A 19,332-nucleotide genomic window follows, 5' to 3' on the forward strand; every position below is an offset into this window, starting at 1 on the left:
CAGTGGTCCTTTCTGGAACACTTGCAATTATCCCAGTCACGGTTGAGCACACATCTCTTAACAGAAATCTTTTTACATTGTTACATTGTGGCAGGGGTGGCTGAGTCAGCTTGCCCTAGGAACTAGCTTTTTAGTTCCTCATTCTCTGCGGGGGGTCCCCACAACATGAAGAACTGCATTAAAGGGTGGCAGCATTAGGAAGGTTGAGAGCCACTGCCTAGGAATTACTGAAACTTCCTAGAAAACAATATATGAATACAACTCTTCTTAATGTTTGATATTAATACAGACATAATGAATGGAATGATTAGTAACTTCCAGAGAGAATTGCAAACCTAGGAGGAACTAAAAGGAAATATAAGGGCCAAAGACTGTAAATTTACAGTTTAAAATTGCCTGTGGATGGGTCTGGGAGGATTGGAAACTCTAGAAGAAAGTGCCAGAGATCTTCTAATCAAGGTGGCAAGTGCCCATTGTCAGGAAGAGAGGATTAAATGGAAGCTTTTGAATGTGAAGTGAGAGTAAGTTGTTGAACAACCCTTTGAACACATGTAATCAGGAAGGGCTCATCCAGGAAGGAGGAAGTCCACAGCCTGTTGTTACTGGGAAAACAGGGTCACCATAGTCCAGCCTCATCCTGGACCCTGCACTTCTCTGCCTATAGCAGACCAGACTTCTCTCTTACACTCTGGCATGGTGTGGCATGTAGATCACCCATTTACATCTGGTACTCTGTCCCCATACAGTCCCTGGGAAACTCTGGAGATGGGGATCTGTAGGTGAGACTACTATTTGGAGGAGCCAAGAATTGCTCTTTGGAGAAGCTAGAGAGGTCTGAACACACATGCCAGCTCTACTATGACTTGCTGCGTGATTACAGGAAGGAGAGTCTACTTCTCCAGTTCTTCTTTTCCTAAGTGTGTGTGTGTGTGTGTGTGTGTGTGTGTGTGTGTGTGTGTGTGTGTGTGTTGTCTGCTTCTTAGAGGACTCAGTCAAAAATCAAGGACTGGTATCAAATGGAATATTGAGTGATGGTCACACTTACAATCAGAATGTTCATAAAAATATCGTAAATTCAGAATTTTCCAGAGATGCATTGTTGGCTTTAGTAAAACTGCATTCTGGAGAAGATTACAACTTGAAAGTGAGATGGTTTTGTCCTATAAACCAGAGCAGAGCCCAGTTAAAGTACTTTCAACAGAGATTGAAACTGAAATGAAAAAGCCAGAGGCAGAAAAGGAGATGAACCCACACAGAAATAGTTCACAGCTGATGAAAAGGACCTGCATCCATCTTCTCATTGTCCAGGAGACTGGGATGCAGTGCCTGGTGAGATCAAAGCAAAGAATGAGAAGCTTGGGGTGATGCAGGTTTAGACAAGCCATGTAAACAGCTGGTCTAATATAGCTGGACCAGTCCTTCTGGTGATATGGAATAGAAAAAGCACTAAATAAATTTGCTACCAACAAAAAAAGTACTGTTTTCTGATTCTAATACCTATTTAAGGGTCTCCCTGAAATGACTGCTTTTCTTGACAACATCTCTGAGTATCCTAGGCTGCTCCTGAACTAAACACGCTCCTGCCTTCCTCTCCTGAGTCCTGGGTGCAGGTGTGTGCACCATGTCTGCACAGGAGACTGAAGCACAGTGCATATCAGTGTTCCACTCAGACAAAGCACAGCCTCTTCCTGTCTCATCAGGGAGAATGAGGCTGGCCATTCCTGCTCCTCGGGGAACGAAGTCCAGCTCAGGCATGGGTCAGCCTCAGCTGTGCTCCATCTGCCCATGACACCAGCTCTGAGCTGTGCTCCATCTGCCCGTGACACCAGCTCTGAGCTGTGCTCCATCTGTCTGTGACACCAGCTCTGAGCTGTGCCTCTACTGTTTTTTATTTCATTTTTTAGATTCACATTTAAAATGTACTCACATCTTTATTTTTTTTATTCATCTATTTATTTTACAGCCTGGCTAGCAGCCTTCGGCCTCTCTCCCTCCTCCCAGTCCCTCTCCCCCATTCTATTCTCACAGCCCCCAAACACCTCCTCTTCTGTCTCCATCCAGGAAAGGGCAGATCTCCTATATCAATAAAACATGGCATTTCACGTTGCAGTAAGACTAAGCACCTCCCTATGTATTAAAACTGGGCAAAGTGACCCAGTAGAGAAGTAGGGTCCCAAAAGCCAGAAAAAGAGTCAGAGACAGCCCCTGTTCCCACAGTTAGGAGTCCCACAAGAGGACTAAGCCACACAACTGTAACTTATACACACAGCACCTAGGTCAGTCTCATACAGGCGTCCTGGTTTTCGGTTCAGTCTCTGTGAGCCCCTATGAGCCCAGATTAGTTGATTGTGTGAGCCTTCCTGTGGTGTCCTTGACCTTTCTGCTCCTACACTCCTTTTTCCTCCTTTTTGGCAAGTATCTAAAGTTCTGTCTAATGTTTGCCAGTGGGTCTCTGCAGCTGCCTCTATCAGTTACTGGATGAAACCTCTCTAATGACAATTTGGCCAGACACCAATCTGATCACTGTTGCCTAGTCTCTCTGAGTCTGTGGATTGTAGCATAGTTATCCTTTATTTTACAGCTAATATCCACTTATGAGTGAGTACATACCATCTTTGTCTTTCTTGGTCTGGGTTACCTCATTCAGGATGATTTTTTTTTTCTAATTCCATCCATTGTCATCAAATTTCCTGGTGTTCTTGTTTTTAACAGCTGAATAGTACTCCACTGTGTACATGTACCACATTTTCTTTATCCATTCCTTGAAAGAGGGACATCTAGGTTGTTTCCAGGTTCTGTCTATTACAAATAAAGCTGCTATGAACATAGTTGAATAAGTGTCCCTGTTGTATGATTGAGCATCCTTTGGGTATATGGCCAAGGGTGGTATAGCTGGGTCTTGTGGTAACTTAATAACTTAATGTTATTAAGTCCATTAACATTTGACAGATTCAAACAAAAAACTCAATTATATATATATTAACAATGTCCAGTCCATTAACATTTGACAAATTCAGGTAAAAAATTTTCATTACTTATCCTATTTAAAACTAGTAGTTCCTTTTTAAAAGTAGATCAATAATCTCCCTTTTTATCTTATCATATCCATACTCTCTTTTTTCTTTTTGGAGTAGATCTAAAAATCTACCTTTTATCTTATCATTTCTATATCTTCCCTTTTTTCAGAGTAGATTCAATGATCTACCCTTTTCTATATCTTCTTTTTTTCCCTTTTTAAAACAAGAACCCTGTATCTAATCTCCTTTGTTTAGGTTTTTTTTTAACCTTTAACAATTAATAACTTGTAACCATCCATCATAAACAATGACAATTATCCATAAGCCATTGAATGACCAAGAAACACCCACCCCACCTCTTGGGAATGTGGATTTCATGTTCTTAAAATTACTCCCGGCTTTCTGGGGGTGAAGACATCTTTAGGAAATCCTGAAATTTTTTCAGTTGTCAAGTCCGGAGAGAGTTAATTGTATCATTTGTTCAGTAACTGCATAATGGGAAAGTGCAGGGCTTGTCTCAAGTCCTTGCTCAAGTAATCTGTGAATATGGATCATCTCAGCTAGCCATCTCGAAATTGTCCTGAGCAGTTTGTAGTCCAAAGTTGATCTTTCCGTGGTGTTAATCAGCTTAATGGCTTTACCATAGTCCATGTGGAATCATCTTTGTGGGGTCCCATCATCCTTTTGAAGATTTTAAAGTTGCTGTTCAGCGTGATCATGGTTCTCTGCAGATTTTTTTTTTGGGGGGGGGCCTCCTTTGTGGTTTGGAGCAATCACAGTCTGATAAATGTCTGTCTCTCAGAACCATGAACATTCCTTCCGTAGAAGAGAAAATCTTCATAGTAATTTCTCCCCACCATTTGTCTTGCCAAACTTTTCCAAACTAACCTTTGCTGATGCTTTCTTGTAACACGATGGTACTGTCAATTCTTCTCTGAACCAGCAGCAGTAAACCCTTTGTCCCAGGCAGCAGCATCACCACAGTCACCAACACAATGGGAAGGAGCCAGCAACTCAGAGCAGCAGCTGCTGCCTCCATGGTCCCACCACCACTGTTTGTGGCTCCTCCCTGGCCACAGCTTCTCCTTAGCAAGCCTCCCAGGCTGGCCTCAAACTTGAGGTCCTCCTGCCTCTGCCTCCTTCAGCAAATCCAATCAGTGTGCCACCACAACCGGCAACTTGTAGCTCAGGTCTGAGCTGGAGCCCACAAGGCCACAGGCAAGTACCTTTTTTGTGAATTTATACCATCCCATGTTGGGTGCCCGATGTAACATGAATCTTAAAAGGTCTTATTAATAAAATCAAACCCAGAGCCAGTTATTGGGGTGAATGCTGGAAGGTCAGAGAATCAGAACAAACCACAGCCACCTCACCTTGCCAATTCCTCAGCTGATCCTGTTTCCTCAGACTGGAAGCCTCTGAGTCCTCACCCAAATGGATCGCAGCTGAACTGCTGCTAGAAGCCTAAAAGCTTAGCCAGCTCTATTTCCTGGTCCTCATGACTTATATACCTTTCTGCCTCCTGCCATCACTTCCTGGGATTAAAGGCATGTGTCACCATGCCTGGCTGTTTCCAGTGTGGCTCTGAACTCACAGAGATCCAGATGGATATCTGCCTCTGGAATGCTAGAATTAAAGGCATGTGCTACCATTTGCTGGCCTCTATGTTTATCTAGTGGCTGTTCTGTTCTCTGACCCCAGATAAGTTTATTAGGGTGCACAATATTTTGGGGAACACAATATCACCAAAGTGACTGTACAAGTTTACATTCCCACTAGCAATGGAGGAGTGTTCCCCTTGTTCCATACCCTCTCCAGCATAAGCTGTCACTTGAGTTTTCTTTTTATTTAGAAGTTTTTTTCCTTTTACATACCAAGCCCAGTTCCCTCCCTCCACTCCTTCCACAAGCCCCCCACCTTTCCCCCATCCCACCCCACCCCCATCCACTCCTCAGAGAGGGTAAGGCCTCCCATGGGGAGTCAACCAAGTCTGGCATATAAAGTTGAGGCAGGAGAAAGCCCCTCCCCCTGTGTCAAGGTTGAGCAAGGTATCCCTTCATAGGAAATGGACTCCAAAAAGCCAGTTCATGCACTAGGGATAAATATTGGTCCCACTGCCAGTGGCCCCACAAACTTCCCAAGCCTCACCACACTGTTACCCACATTCAGAGGGCCTAGTTCAGTCCCATGCAGGGTCCCCAGCCATCAGTCCAGAGTCAGTGAGCTCCCACTAGCTCATGTTAGCTGTCTCTGTGGGTTTCCCCATCATGATCTTGACCCCTTTAATCATAGAACCCCTCATCCCTCTGACTGGACTCCAGGAGCTCCACCCAGTGATTGGCTGTGGATCTCTGCATCCATTTCCATCAGTTACTGGATGAAGGCTTTATGATGACAATTAGGTAGTCATCTATCTCATTACAGGGGAAGGCCAGTTCAGGGACCCTCTCCACTATTGCTTGGACTCTTACCTGGGGTCATCATTGTGGGTTTCTAGGCATTTCCTTTCCTAGCACCAGATTTCTCCTTAACTCTATAATGGCTCCCTCTATCAAGATATCTCTTTCCTTGCTCTCCCTCTCTGTTCCTTCTTCAACTCAACTATCCTGTTCCCTCATGTTCTCCTGCCACCTCCCCTTATCTCCTCCCATTTCTCCCCCAGACTCCCAATTTACTCAGGAAATCTTATCTATTTCTCCTTTCTGGGGGAATCCGTACATGTCTCTCTTAGGGTCATCCTTTTTATCTAGCTTTTCTAGGGTTGTGGATGGTAGCCTGTTTATCCTGTGCTTTATGTCTAATATACACCTATGAGTGAGCACACACCATGTTTGTCTTTCTGGGCTTGTGCTACCTCACTCAGGATGTTTTTTTCAAGTTCCATCCATTTGCCTGCAAATTTCATGATGTCATTGATTTTAACAGCTGAGTAATACTCCATTGTGTAAATGTACCACATTTTCTTTTTCCATTTGTCAGTTGAGGGGCATCTAGGTTGTTTCCAGGTTCTGGCTATTACAAATAATGCTACTATGAACATAGTTTAGCAAATGTTCTTGTGGTATGGATATGCATCCTTTGAGTATTTGCCCAAGAGTGGTATTGCTAGATCGTGAAGTAGATTCATTCCCAGTTTTCTGAGAAAACTCCATACTGATTTCCAAAGTGGTTGTGCAAGCTTGCACTCTCACCAGCAATGGAGGAATGTTAACTTTACTCCACATCCTCTCCAGCATAGGCTGTCATCAGTATTTTTGATCTTAGCCATTCTGTCAGGTGTAAGATGGTTTCTCAGAGTTGTTTTAATTTGAATTTCCCTGATGTCTAAGGATGATGAGCATTTCTTTAAGTGTCTTCTAGCCATTTGAGATTCTTCTGGTTGAGAATTCTCTGTTTAGATCTGTACCCCATTTTTAATTGGATCAATTGGTATTTCAGAGTCTAGTTTTATTGAGTTCTTTATATATTTTGGAGATCAGCCCTCTGTCAGATGTAGGGTTGGTGGAGATCTTTTGAAGATCTTTTCCCATTCTGAAGGTTGCCTTTGGTCTTATTTATGGTGTCCTTTGCCTTACAGAAGCTTCTCAGTTTCAGGTGGTCCCATTTATTAATTGTTGCTCTCAGTGTCTGTGCTACTGGTTTATATTTAAGAAGTAGTCTCCTGTGCCAATGTGGTTTGTGTTTTTTATCTTAGCCATTCTGACAGATGTAAGATGGAATCTTAGATTCATTTTGATTTACATATCCCTGATGGCTAAGAATGTTGAACATCTGGGCTGGAGAGATGGCTCAGAGGTTAAGAGCATTGAATGCTCTTCCAGAGGTCCTGAGTTCAATTCCCAGCACCCACATGGTGGCTCACAACCATCTGCAATGAGATATGGCGCCCTCTTCTGTATACATAATAAATAAATAAATCTTTAAAAAAAAAAAGAATGTTGAACATCTCCTTTAGTGTTTCTCGGCCATTTGATATTCTTCTGTTGAGAATTCTCTATTTAGATCTGCACCCCTTTTTAACTGAATTATTTGGTTTGTTGATATCTAGTTTCTTGAGTTCTTTATATATCTTGGAAGTCAGCCCAATGAACCTGGTAGAAGAGAAAGTGGGAAATAATCTCAAACCCATTGGCACAGGAGACACAGGAGATATGGAACACATAATCTCAAGGGTTCAAAAAACACAGTCATGTGGCCAGGTCAGTCACACATTTCCATTCACACATACAAAATAAACTTTTAACAGAATGAATTAGAGCGACAAGGTGTGGGTGGTGGCAGCCTTGGGGGTTGGGGTATGGATAGGAACAAAACAGGAAAACAGGACATTTTGAGCAAGAGCATGAGATGCCAGCAGACACAGAAACAGGGAGCAGGCTATACAGAGGCATCCAGTGGGCCAGAGCTGGGAGAGGCGAGAACAGGACAGATGAGCACAATAGAAAAGGGGGGAGGGGTAGATGCTTCCAAGGCCGTGGGAGACCAATGGATAAAGGGCATGAGACCAAGTCTGAATGTGGTATTAGGCGAATTTTCCATGACTGAGATAGATAGAGGATCTTCCATTGCAAGATCCAATGGCTTTTTGATCTCTGGCATCCTGGAGATTATGCAAGGATCGTTTGAAGTGGCGCAAGCTGCTCAAAGTTCCGTCAGAGAGCAGGCGCCAGGGCTAAGCCCAAGAGACATGTGCCCGGTACCAGGGCTTACCAACAGGGTCGAAAGGTGAGAAACCACGGTTGAGACAAGACGAATCCTCACTCGTGAAAAATGGCCAGAAGGGAGGGGCTTATCGATAGGATGAAGGGTCCCAGCAATCCTCCAATTGGAAAAGTGATGGTGTTGGGAGGTACAGGTCCCAGCGTTTGTCAGACTGCCGGCAGGTAGGAGGAAATGTCAGGAGGGCCTGCCAAGTCATGGAGCACCAATGTTGTGAAACCACATGCGAGAGGCCTTGGCAGGTTTGAGTCGAGGAGACATGCCATGCGGGCAGTGGTCAAGGGGGCATGGCGGAAAGTTACTCACGCCATGCAGACACAGCATCCACATGGAAAGTTTTATTGGGGGAAAGGGAGAAGGGAAGGGAGGGGAGGAGAAAAGGAGGGGGAGGGAAGGGGAAAAAGGGGGAGGGAGGAGGTGCACACCTCATGGGAATTGAAAGAGAAGCAGGGAGGAGGAGTTTTCTCTTAAAGGAGATGATGTGGTCAGGACGCTGGGCGGGTCCCCAAAGGGTGGGTCTGAAGGCCAACATTCCCTAACAGTGTGTTTCCTTATTTTCCCCTCAGATAGATAGACATTTATTTCTAAAGACCCTCAGATAAAAACATTTCCTAAAATTCCGCTACTCTGAGGTCTTCTGTTCACGGCCCTGAAGCAGTTCAGGGAACTGGACTCCGGGGTTGCATTGGTGGAGGGGGGTCTCTGCAAGTGTCATAGCCAGCAGGAAAATAATGCCCGGAGAGGCAAAAAGGAAAACTTAGTTCGGCAAGCTAGCTCAAACTTCTGGAGTCTGATACCAGGTGGTTTATGATAAACATATTTAAGCACAGCACAATTTGGTTAAAGTTTTCCGATGTAATACGATCCCCAGTGCACAAGGAAGCAGAATTACATTGAAACTCAACTCAAAGTACATGTCATTTCTTCCAAGAAGATGGTTCTAGGGATAGGGTACATGTATTAACTTAAGGGCCCTGAGAAGGTTCTGGTGTGGTCTTGGTCGTACAGATAGTGGAGAGGTCATCTGGGCTATTAGCCACCTCTGGTCCTAGTTGTGAGAGTCTGGGGGAGCCCCTGGCTACACAGATAATGTAAGGATCTAGACTATTAAGTATCTTTTGTGCTAGTTGTGGGAGCTTGATATGGCCTGTCCCCTCAGATAATGAAGGTCACTGTGTGTCTTAGTTAGGGTTTCCATTGCTCTGATAGACACCATGACCATGGCAATTCTTATAAAGGAAACATTTAATTGTGGTGGCTCCCTTACAGTTCAGAAGTTTGGTGCATTTTCATCATGGTGCAACAAGGCAGCATGTAGGCAGACATGGTGCTAGAGAAGGAGCTGAGAATTTTTACATCTTGACTCACAGGCAGCAGGAAGTGGTCTGTCTCACTGGGATTAGCTTGAGCATATATGAGACCTCAAAGCCCATCTCCACAGTGACACACTTCTTCCAACAAGGCCACAACTACTCAAGCAAGGCCACACCTCCTAACTGTGCCATTTCCTTTGAGGGCCACTTTCTTTCAAACCACCACATTCCACTCCCTGCTGTGGGATGTTCTGTATGGCAAATGTGTTGCTATGATTGGTCAATAAATAAAATACTGATTGGCCAGTGGCTAGGCAGGAAGTATAGGCAGGACTAACAGAGAGGAGAAAAGAAAGAACAGGAAGGCAGAAGGAGTCATTGCCAGCCACCACCATGACAAGCAGCATGTGAAGATGCTGGTAAGCCACCAGCCCCATGGCAAGGTATAGATTTATGGAAATGGATTAATTTAAGCTATAAGGACAGTTAGCAAGAAGCCTGCCACGACCATGCAGTTTGTAAGCAATATGTCTCTGTGTTTACTTGGTTGGGTCTGAGCGGCTGTGGGACTGGCAGGTGACAAAGATTTGTCCTGACTATGGGCAAGGCAGGAAGACTCTAGCTACCACTCCCTGGTCCCCAAAGGCTTGTAGCCATATCATAATGCAAAAATGCATTCAATCCATCTTCAAAAATCACTATAGTCTATTACAGTCTCATACTTAGTTAAAACTCTAAAGTTCAAAGCCTCTTCTGAGATTCATACAATCTCTTGACTGCAATCCCCTAAAAATAAAAGTAAAAAGTAGATCACATACTTCCAAGATATAATGGCACAGGATATACATTACGGTTCCAAAACATAGGGAAGGTGTGATGATATTTTGTTTGTGATCTAACAAATAAAGCTTGTCTGGAAATCAGAGTGTGGAGCTAGCCACTAGTTAACCATAGAGGCCAGCCAGTGGTGGCACACACCTTTAATCCCAGCCCTTGGAAGTTGGAGACAGAAAGTAATATGGCTGGGTGAAGAGAGGAATATAAGGCAGGAGGCAGGAGCTCAGTCTGAAGATTCCTAGAGGTAAGAAGTCTCTCTAGTGGCTGGCTCCTTCACTTCTCTGATCTTTCAGCATTTACCCCAATATCTGGCTCTGGGTTTTTATTATTAAGACCAAATAGAATTTGTGCTACAGGAAGGGAGCATAGTGAGGAAATACTGGACCAAAGCAAGACTGAAAACCAGTTGGGCAAACTCCAAACTATGCATCTCCATGTCTGATGTCAAAGTGCTCTTCAGATCTCCAACACTTTTCAGCTTTGTTGACTGAAACATACTTCTTTCTCTTGGGCAGTTCCACTCCTTATTAGCAGCTCTCCTCAGCAAGTATACCATGACTCTGGCATCTCTAACATCTTGGGGTCTTCAAGGCAATCCAGGCTTCAACTTCGCAGCTTCATGCAATGGCCTCTCTAGGCCTCCATCAGGGACACCCCTGACACAGGCCTGGCCACAGCAGCTTTCCTTAGTTGTGGAGGCAAATTCCATAGACTCTTTCTCCTGTCCTTAACTCTAAAGCAGAACCACATGCTGCCAAGTTCTGCTACTTACTGGGTCTGGAACATGACCCCCTTGTTCAATTACACCTTCACCAACTTTCTGTTTTCTATGGCTTCCTCACTGCCTAAGCTTAGCTGCCCTGAAACTGGATCTGTAGACCAGGCTGTCCTCAAACTCAGAGATCTGCCAGCCTCTGCCTTCTGAGTGCTGGGATTAAAGGTGTGTGCCACCACACACGGCTCTAAGCTTTTCTTTAATTCCTTTTCACTATTTGGAAACTTAGCTGGGCAGGATCTTGCCCTGAGGTCACCACTCCCTTTATTCCATTTCTTAATCTGTTTTCATCCTTGAACACAGGACTTATCTCCATTCCACTTTCTGGTGCTCCTTTTCTCCTCAAATGTTTTTCCTTGCCCTGCTTGCTCCTTTTCATTATAAATCTTCATTAGAGTTAACACTGATAACCACACAACACAGACTATACTAGGCTGTTTTGAGATTTCCTCTGCCAAGGGAACTAATCCAAAACTCTTCACTTTAGCCTTGGGCAATCTTTTCAGGCAAGGGCAAAAAGCAGCCACATCCTTCTCCAAAATATCACAAGAATGATTTCTAGGCAACATACCAAAATTCTTCTCCTCTGAACCTTTTGAGCTATACCCCACACACACAGTTTAAATCACTCTTAGAATGTCTTCCATGCTCCTACTGGTATAGCCCATTAAGCAGCACTTAAATCATTCAGCTGCTTTTCTAATCCATAGTCCCAAGGTCCATATTCCTTCACTCAAAAGCATAGTCAGGCCTTTTACAGCAATACCCCAGTCCCTGGGACCAACTTCTGTCTTAGAGACATCATTGCCATGGCAACCCTTATAAAGGAAAACATTTAACTGTGGTGGCTCACTTACAGTACAGAGGTTTAGTCCATTATCAACATGGCAGAAAGCAAGGCAGCATGCAGGCAGACATGGTGCTAGAGAAGGAGCTGAGAGTTCTTTCATCTTGACTCACTGGCAACAGGAAGTGGTCTGTCTCACTGGGCATGGCTTCAGCATATATAAGACCTCAAAGCCCCTCTTCACAGTGACACACTTCCTCCAACAAGGTCATATCTACTCCAATAAGACCATACCTCCTAATAGTTCCACTCCCTTTGAGCGTCATTTTCTTTCAAACCACCACACTGTGCTATCAGTAACCCCTAATTCCCAGCCTTCTGGGTGTAAAATCAGGTTATACATATTTTGCTTTGAAAAGACAAGCTTGAGTACTTAACATTCCTGGTTTCCCTGGTGATTTGTGGGTACAAGGACCTTTGTGCCCCCAGTACATATGAACCAGCAATCACACTCCCAGTTCTACATAAATCATATGAGAATATACACCCTCACAGTCCTGCATGCTAGTGTTTCCAGCAGCATTCTTTGCAGTCACTGAAAAGTGAGAAGAGTGATGATGTCCCAGCACAGGAATAGAAGGACAGATGATACAACAAATTCCTGTGCAGCAAGAGAAAAGAGTAGCCTGGTGATAAATCAACACAAATTAACTTTAAATACATCTTATTAGGTGGAAGGAGACTGAAAAGGCAGTGTTTACTGGGTCATTTCATAAGATAGTTCTTAAAAGGAACATTGGTGGGCAGGCAACAGATAAGTGAGTGTTGATGGCAGATTCCAGGGAGGTGCATGAATGAAGAAAAAGGGGTGTATCCAGGGACTTTCAGAGTGAAGGACTGTTCTGCATTTGACAGGGAGATGGGTCCATAACTATACATTTGTCCAAACACACAGAATTTCCTATCACAGAGGGTGAACCTCAGCATTTGTAAACTCTAAAAAAGAATCTTTAGTAAGTTTTGTTGCAGAATATTTGTTTAACTATGTAAAAATGTGTTGCATTTGCTTATGCTACAGAATATTTGTTTAACTATGCATAGATGTGTTGCACTTATTTATCTATGTAAAGATGTGTTGCATTTGTTTATGCTGTGGAATATTTGTTTAACTATGTAAAGATGTGTTGCTGTTTTACCTTGCTTGCCTAAGGTACCTGATTGGTCTAATAAAAAGCTGAATGGCTATTGGTGAGGTAGGAGGTATAGGCAGTACTTCCAGGCAGGGAAAGTAATGAGGAGGAGGAATTTAGGCTCAGCGGAGAAAGAAAAAGAGATGACAGGTAGACACCAGGGCCAGACAGACACAGAGGAAGCAGGATATACAGAATGAAAGTTAAAAAGTCCCAAGGCAAAATGTAGATTAATAAAAACGGGTTAAATTAAGTAAAAAGAGCTAGAGGGACAAGCCTAAGCTAATGCTGATTCATAATTAACAATAAGTCTCTGTATCTTTATTTGGGAGCTAGCTGGTGGCCCAAAGAAAATGCCAACTACAAGTGATGTTTCCTGTAGAAATGATGAGGTCAAAGGTGAAAGACACTGTGCAGCTCCATATAAACAGTGTACTCTCAGCAGCAAGATCTTGGCTGTTGGCTTGATTACTTGTTTGTTTGTTTTTTTTAGAGAGTGTCTCAAGTAGCTCAGACTGGCATCAGACTTCCTGTGTAGTCAAGGATGGCTTTGAACTCCTGATCCTCCTGTCTCTACCTCCTAAGTGCTAAGATTAGAGGCTTGTGCCTGTATACCTGGGTAATAAATTAATTATTAGAATTAATAATTCTAAAATAACTCTTTTGGCTAAATAATAAACAAACAGATGGTCTAGGTTGTACCCAAACTTTCTGAAAACATATGCTTACCCTTTCCCTCCCCCTCCAACCCCCACCCGGTATGCGAGTGTTGCCAGCAGCACTCTTCACAGTCGCTGTCAAGTGTGAGGAATAACGGCCTCCAGCACAGGAACACACAGGCAGATGGAGTTGGCATTGAATGCCTACAAAACCAAATGCAACTTACATGCACCAAGTGAGGGGTTACAGACTGCAAAGACTGGTTTATTTCACTCATGTAACCTTCTTTATGAGGAGCAATATAGGGTAGACAAAGGATGAGTGATGTGAGGGTCAGGGCAGGGATAGATGGGTTGATAAAAGGAGGTGCAGTCAAAAAATCTCAAGGTGATGGACTGTTCTGTATTTGATAAGGACATGGGGACAAGTCTACATATTTGTTAAAAACACATACAATTTTATATTACAAAGAGTGATTCTCAAGGTTTTAATCTTTTAAAAAAGAAACATGTAAGAATCATTGATAATTATGCTTTTCCTGAAAATTATAAATCTATAGTTAACCTAAGCTGTGAGACTCCATACCAACACTGATTCCCAGCAGCAAATGCGTTTCTTACAGAGATAGGAGTTAATGCTCAAGGTTGCCACCACAGTTGAACAACAGGTGGATGGTGGTGGTAAGAACATGAGGACTCTCATTGTTGGAGAGTGGAAGAACAAAAAACAAAGGAAGTTTAAAGCTCTAAGTGTACTGAACTATCACTTGAAATATGAATATGAAATCATACTTATTGCAATCCAAGAGACCAGCTCCCAGGGGTGCTCCAGGGTGGTAACAAGAATACCACAGAGTAGCGGGACTTAGGAATAATTTTTATCTATCTATGGGAATAAGACTCACACAAGTACTCATGGTCACTCACTTTAATTCTCTCAAGTTGAATTCTCTCTTTCTTTGTTCTACACTGCTTATATACATCCAATAGAAAGCAATAAAAAAAGGTTACATTTGAGGGTCACATTACATCTCTTGAGTAAACGATAAGGAGCAGAGTCATCCTGATAACATACATGAAATACATCTGTCAGCTTTCTAACTAGTGGGGCAGCTGCAGCTGTAAAGGAAGATCCAGTCATTTTATTATCTACTAAGTAGATAGCCTATAAATGGGGTTATAAAGTTAAACTATTGGAGAGCCTAGAAAATAGAGAAATTGTGCATTATATTCTATATTTCTACGTGTAATAAACATTCTAAATTAACATATTGAGATTAAAAATTGAAAAAGTGTTGATTTCTCTCAGACTTGGAGCACTTTGCTGACAGAGAAATGCAGATTGTAGATGGTGTACCTGGGAGTGAATAACCATGGCAACACTTGGCTTGGAGGCTCCTTGGTGTGCAGGCTGTAAAGCAAGGCGAGGGTAGGGTGCTGAGTGCTCAGCACTTTCCAAGGGACAGTGACATTAAAAGCATCCCAAATCTTAAGATATATTCTCCTATCCTGTGTGCAACCCCAGATTACAAGGAAGGAAACTCTTTTTTCAGGGCTGTGAAGTTAGATTATCCTCTGTAGCCCTGGCTAGTTGAGAAAACTTTTCCCACAGTGTAGCTAGACAAAAGCTATTTCCCTCTGGACCTTGGTTAATTGCTTTTCCTGTCACCCACATAAATTTCAGGACCTAACATAAACAGTTAGTTAGCTGAACCTTGAGTCTTGCATCATAAAACTAACATTAGGAGTTCATGCAGAGAGTTAATTGCTGAGTAATTTGTGCAGGGAGTTAATCATTGGTCTTATGTTATCAGCCAGACTTTAGGAGGAGAGAAGCTGGCACCAAAGTTGCTTTGTGCATATAACCTTGGTTCAACAAATCAGACACCTGGCAATTTTGTCCTTGTGAAACTGGGTTACAGCTGACCCCTTAAGCAACTGCTGTCCTAATCAGAGACTGCAACTCTGCCATTACCAGCAGCAGTTCAGATGCCAGGGCCAGAGCCTGAGGGAATTCTGTTCCCTCAGGCACCGACTCTTTCAAAGCTATCAAGGGAAACTTTATATAGATCTCTATCCCTCCAAAGAACTCACAATGCAAAGGTTGAGGTAGAATTCTGCTTGCTCAGCTAGGCTGAATAGCAAGTAGCTAATTTTCTCCCTTTGCTGGTATCTTCCAAAAAACCTAACCATCCTTCTTCTTCATCTCCACTTAAGATCCTTAGCTATAAAGGATGACCAGACTACAACCCACAGCTCCAGATAAGCTAGCTAACAAGGAGGACCCAAAGAGGTACACATGGATCTCCCTGGGAAGGGGAAATAGATGAGATCTCCATGAGTAAAGTGGGGATGAGGGGTGGGTGGTGGAGGGTAGGGGATGGGGGATGAGAACATAAGGGAATGGGTTGGTGGAGCTGGAACAGGGTGGAGTGGGAGGGCAATGAAAGAGATACCATGATAGAATGAGACATCATGGGGATAGGGAGAAACTGGGTGCTAGGGAAGTTTCCAGGAATCCACAAGGATGACCCCAGACTAGACTACTAGCAATAGTAGAGAGGGTACCTGAACTGACTTATCTCAGTAATCATATTGGTGAATGCCCTAACTGTCATCATAGAGCCTTTCTCCAGCAACTAATGGAAGCAGATACAGAGATCCACAGCCAAACAGGAGGCCAAACTCCAGGAGTCCAGTTGAAGAGAGAGAAGAGGAATTCTATGAGCAAGGGGCATCAAGATCATGATGGGGAAACCTACAGAGACAACCAAACCAAACTAGTGGAAACTCATGAAATTTAGACCAACACCTGTGGAGCCTCCACGAGACTGGACTAGGCCCTCTGCATAGTGAGACAGTTGTGTAGCTTGATCTTCTTAAGGGCCCCCTGGAAGTAGGATCAGGATCCATCCCTGGTGCATGAACTAGCTTTTTGGAGCCCAGTGCCTATGGTGGGGCACCCTACACAGCCTTGAGGCAGGGGGAGGGCTTGGATCCACCTCTACTGAATATACCAGGTTCTGCTGACTCCCCATGGGAGGTCTTACCTTCTTGTAGAAGGGAATGGGGGTGGAGGCGAGGCTAGAGGGGTTGGAGGAGGGAAGGGGGGGATCTGTGACTGGTATGTTAAAATGAATAAAATAATTTCTTTAAAAAAAAAGATCCTTAGCTATATGTGGTTCCTCCCCACCACTTCCTGTCAGCTACTTGCTGACTCAGCCTCCTGCTCGCAGGTTAATTTTATTTAATCAAACAAATGTAACACATCTTTGCATTGTTAACAAAAAGCAGTAGGAAAAATGTAACACACTTAAAAATAATATTTCACAACACCATATACATATATAGAAAAAATGGCATCTTGACTGACAAATATCCACAGAATGAGGGTCAAATGATAGAAGCCAATTTATCAAGCAAGCAGAAGATGAAAACAAGCTGTTATAGCCATTTTGGTATCTGATAAAGTAGACTTCAAAATTAAAAGAGATGAAGAAGGCCACTTCCCCTATTCATATAGTTTGGGATCCCCAACATAGAGAATGACACCACCTGCTGTGGAGGGTTTCTCACCTCAATTAACACAGTCCGTATAAACCCCTACAGATGTGCCTACAGACAGCCTGAGTGGAGAAGTCCTTCACTGAGACCCTTCCCAGGTGATTCTAGATTGTGGTAAGTTGACAGCCTATTACACTGTGAGTCCCAGATGCTAGACATGGAGGTGTAGATTTTGTCTTTACCCTGCTGCCTTTTAGTTTGGGCCTGGCTTATTGCTTTATGCCCAGATTCATCTATTTTGAAATAACAATGTTTATTCTGTGCCATTTTATGTTGGAAGTACATAACTTGTTTTTAATTTCATAGGAGCTCACAGTTAAGAGACCTTGAACTTTTAAAGTATTAGAATTTTAAAAACTGTGGGGCCTTTTTTTTCTTTGATTTTTTGAGACAAGGTTTCTCTACGTAACAGTCCCAGTTGTCCTAGAACTCACTTTGTAGGCCAGGCTGGCCTCAAACTTAACAGAGATCCGCCTGTCTCTGCCTCTCAAGTGCTGGGATTAAAGGCGTGCGCCACCTCTGCCCAGCCCAAAACTTTGGGGACTTTTAAAGTTGGAGAATATTTTACATTATGAGATAAACATGAGCATTTGGAGCTAACAGACTCTGGACCAACAGCTAGGGAGCCTACATGGGACCGACCTAGGCCCTCTGCATGTGACAGACAGTTGTGACAGTTGTGTAGCTTGGTCTGTTTGTGGGGCCCCTAGCAGTAGGAACAGGATCTGTCCCTGGCACATGAGCTGGCTTTTTGGAATCTATTCCCCATGCTGGTATGGCTCACCCAGCCTTGAGGCAGCTTGGTCCTGCCTCAACGTGATATGACATGCTTTGTTGACTCCCATGGGAGGCCTGCCCCTTTCTGAACTGAAGAGGGGTGGATAGCGGGATGGGGGGAGTAGACAGGAAGTTGGGGGAGGGAAATGGAAGAGAGGAGAGAGGGGAAACTGTGGTTAGTATGTAAAATAAATTTTAAATTTTAATAATAAAAAATGAGCACTGGGGGAAAGTGGTACAAGTGAAGTGTTTTTATGTCAAGGTGATAAATGGTAGAGTTGGGATGGTTAGTTTTGTCAACTTGACACACTCTAGAATCATGTAGGACTGGGTCTCAGTGAGGGACTGTCTAGATCAGGATGGCCTGTGGGCCTCTCTGTGGGAGTTTATCTTGGTTCATTAACTGAGCTAGGAGAATCCTCCCACTGTGGCTGCCACCATCCTCTAGGCAAGGGATCCCGATCTGCAGAACAGAGGACAGAGTAGCTAAGAGCAAACACACGTGCATTTACTCTCTCTGCTTCCAGACATCCAATGCAAAGTGATGGGCTAGCCTGGTGCTCCAGCCACAATGTGATGGGCTAGCCTGGTGCTCCAGCCACAATGTGATGGGCTAGTCTGGTGCTCCAGCCATCATGCCTTCCCAGCTGGTAATGATAGGCATTCTTTCCAGTTTGTGAAACATGGAGATCACACACACACACACACACACACACACACACACACACACACACACCTAGGAAGAATATAACTAAGCATGGGGGAGAAAATGAAACCTCACAATTTGATTTATAAGAAATTTTACTGAGAAACAAGAACAGAGTATCTGATTTTTACCTAATAGTAGCTTGGGTAGAAAGTAATGGAGTTTTGGTGGAGGAATACTGACTGAATTTTCTGTTACAAGGCTTATAAAACTCAGAGCCATTGAAAAAAACCAAACACCTTGCACCCCAGGAGAGTTCCCCAAACACGTCAGCAATAACAGCCGTAGGAAAGCCAGACGCGAGTTCAGACCTTCACCTGGCTTCTGAGAAAAATCGTGCGGTTGGCTCTGGTGCACTGAAGCACGCTGGGACTGAATGCCTTGATGATTCCTCCCTTGTCATAGCAGGAAAATTAACTCAACACAGAGTTCACTGACAGCTGCACTAAAATTAACGCTGCTTATAAAATTAACGTCAGGGGCTTTCTAAAAGTTCCTGTAACCAAGCCAGTGGACCGGCGCGTCAGCATGCAAGGGAACATTAGCCAAAGCCGGAAGAATGCGCATTCTGGCGCCACCTAGTGTCACACGGGAGGTCGGCAGTTTTAAGAAGGAATAAACCACACCGCAGAAGTTCACACAGGGAGGAGGGGTGAATACCAAGTGTTCTTGAAATTTAGGGAGAGGGATGGAGTGGTGCAATAGAGAAGTAGGGGAGGCCAGCTCCTGATAGAGGTTCGATCAGAGCCATGCGTTTCTGGCAGTGAGGTGGCAGGTGACTTGTAGAACAACTCTGCAGTGGAAACAGCCTGACTTCTGATGGGATCTGAGCCCAAGCCATGCCTCGTCACCCTGGGATTCTCGGGTCAGACCTGACCGCGCCCTCTCACCGGAGTCACCTGGGATGCTGTGCCTGCCACACAGGTTTCTAGAGAGACACCGGTGTAGCGGGTAGGAAACCCATACCATCTTCTTCATAGCCTTCCCA

The sequence above is a fragment of the Peromyscus maniculatus genome, chromosome 3, assembly GCF_049852395.1.
Source record: "Peromyscus maniculatus bairdii isolate BWxNUB_F1_BW_parent chromosome 3, HU_Pman_BW_mat_3.1, whole genome shotgun sequence".
Lineage (NCBI taxonomy): Eukaryota > Metazoa > Chordata > Mammalia > Rodentia > Cricetidae > Peromyscus > Peromyscus maniculatus.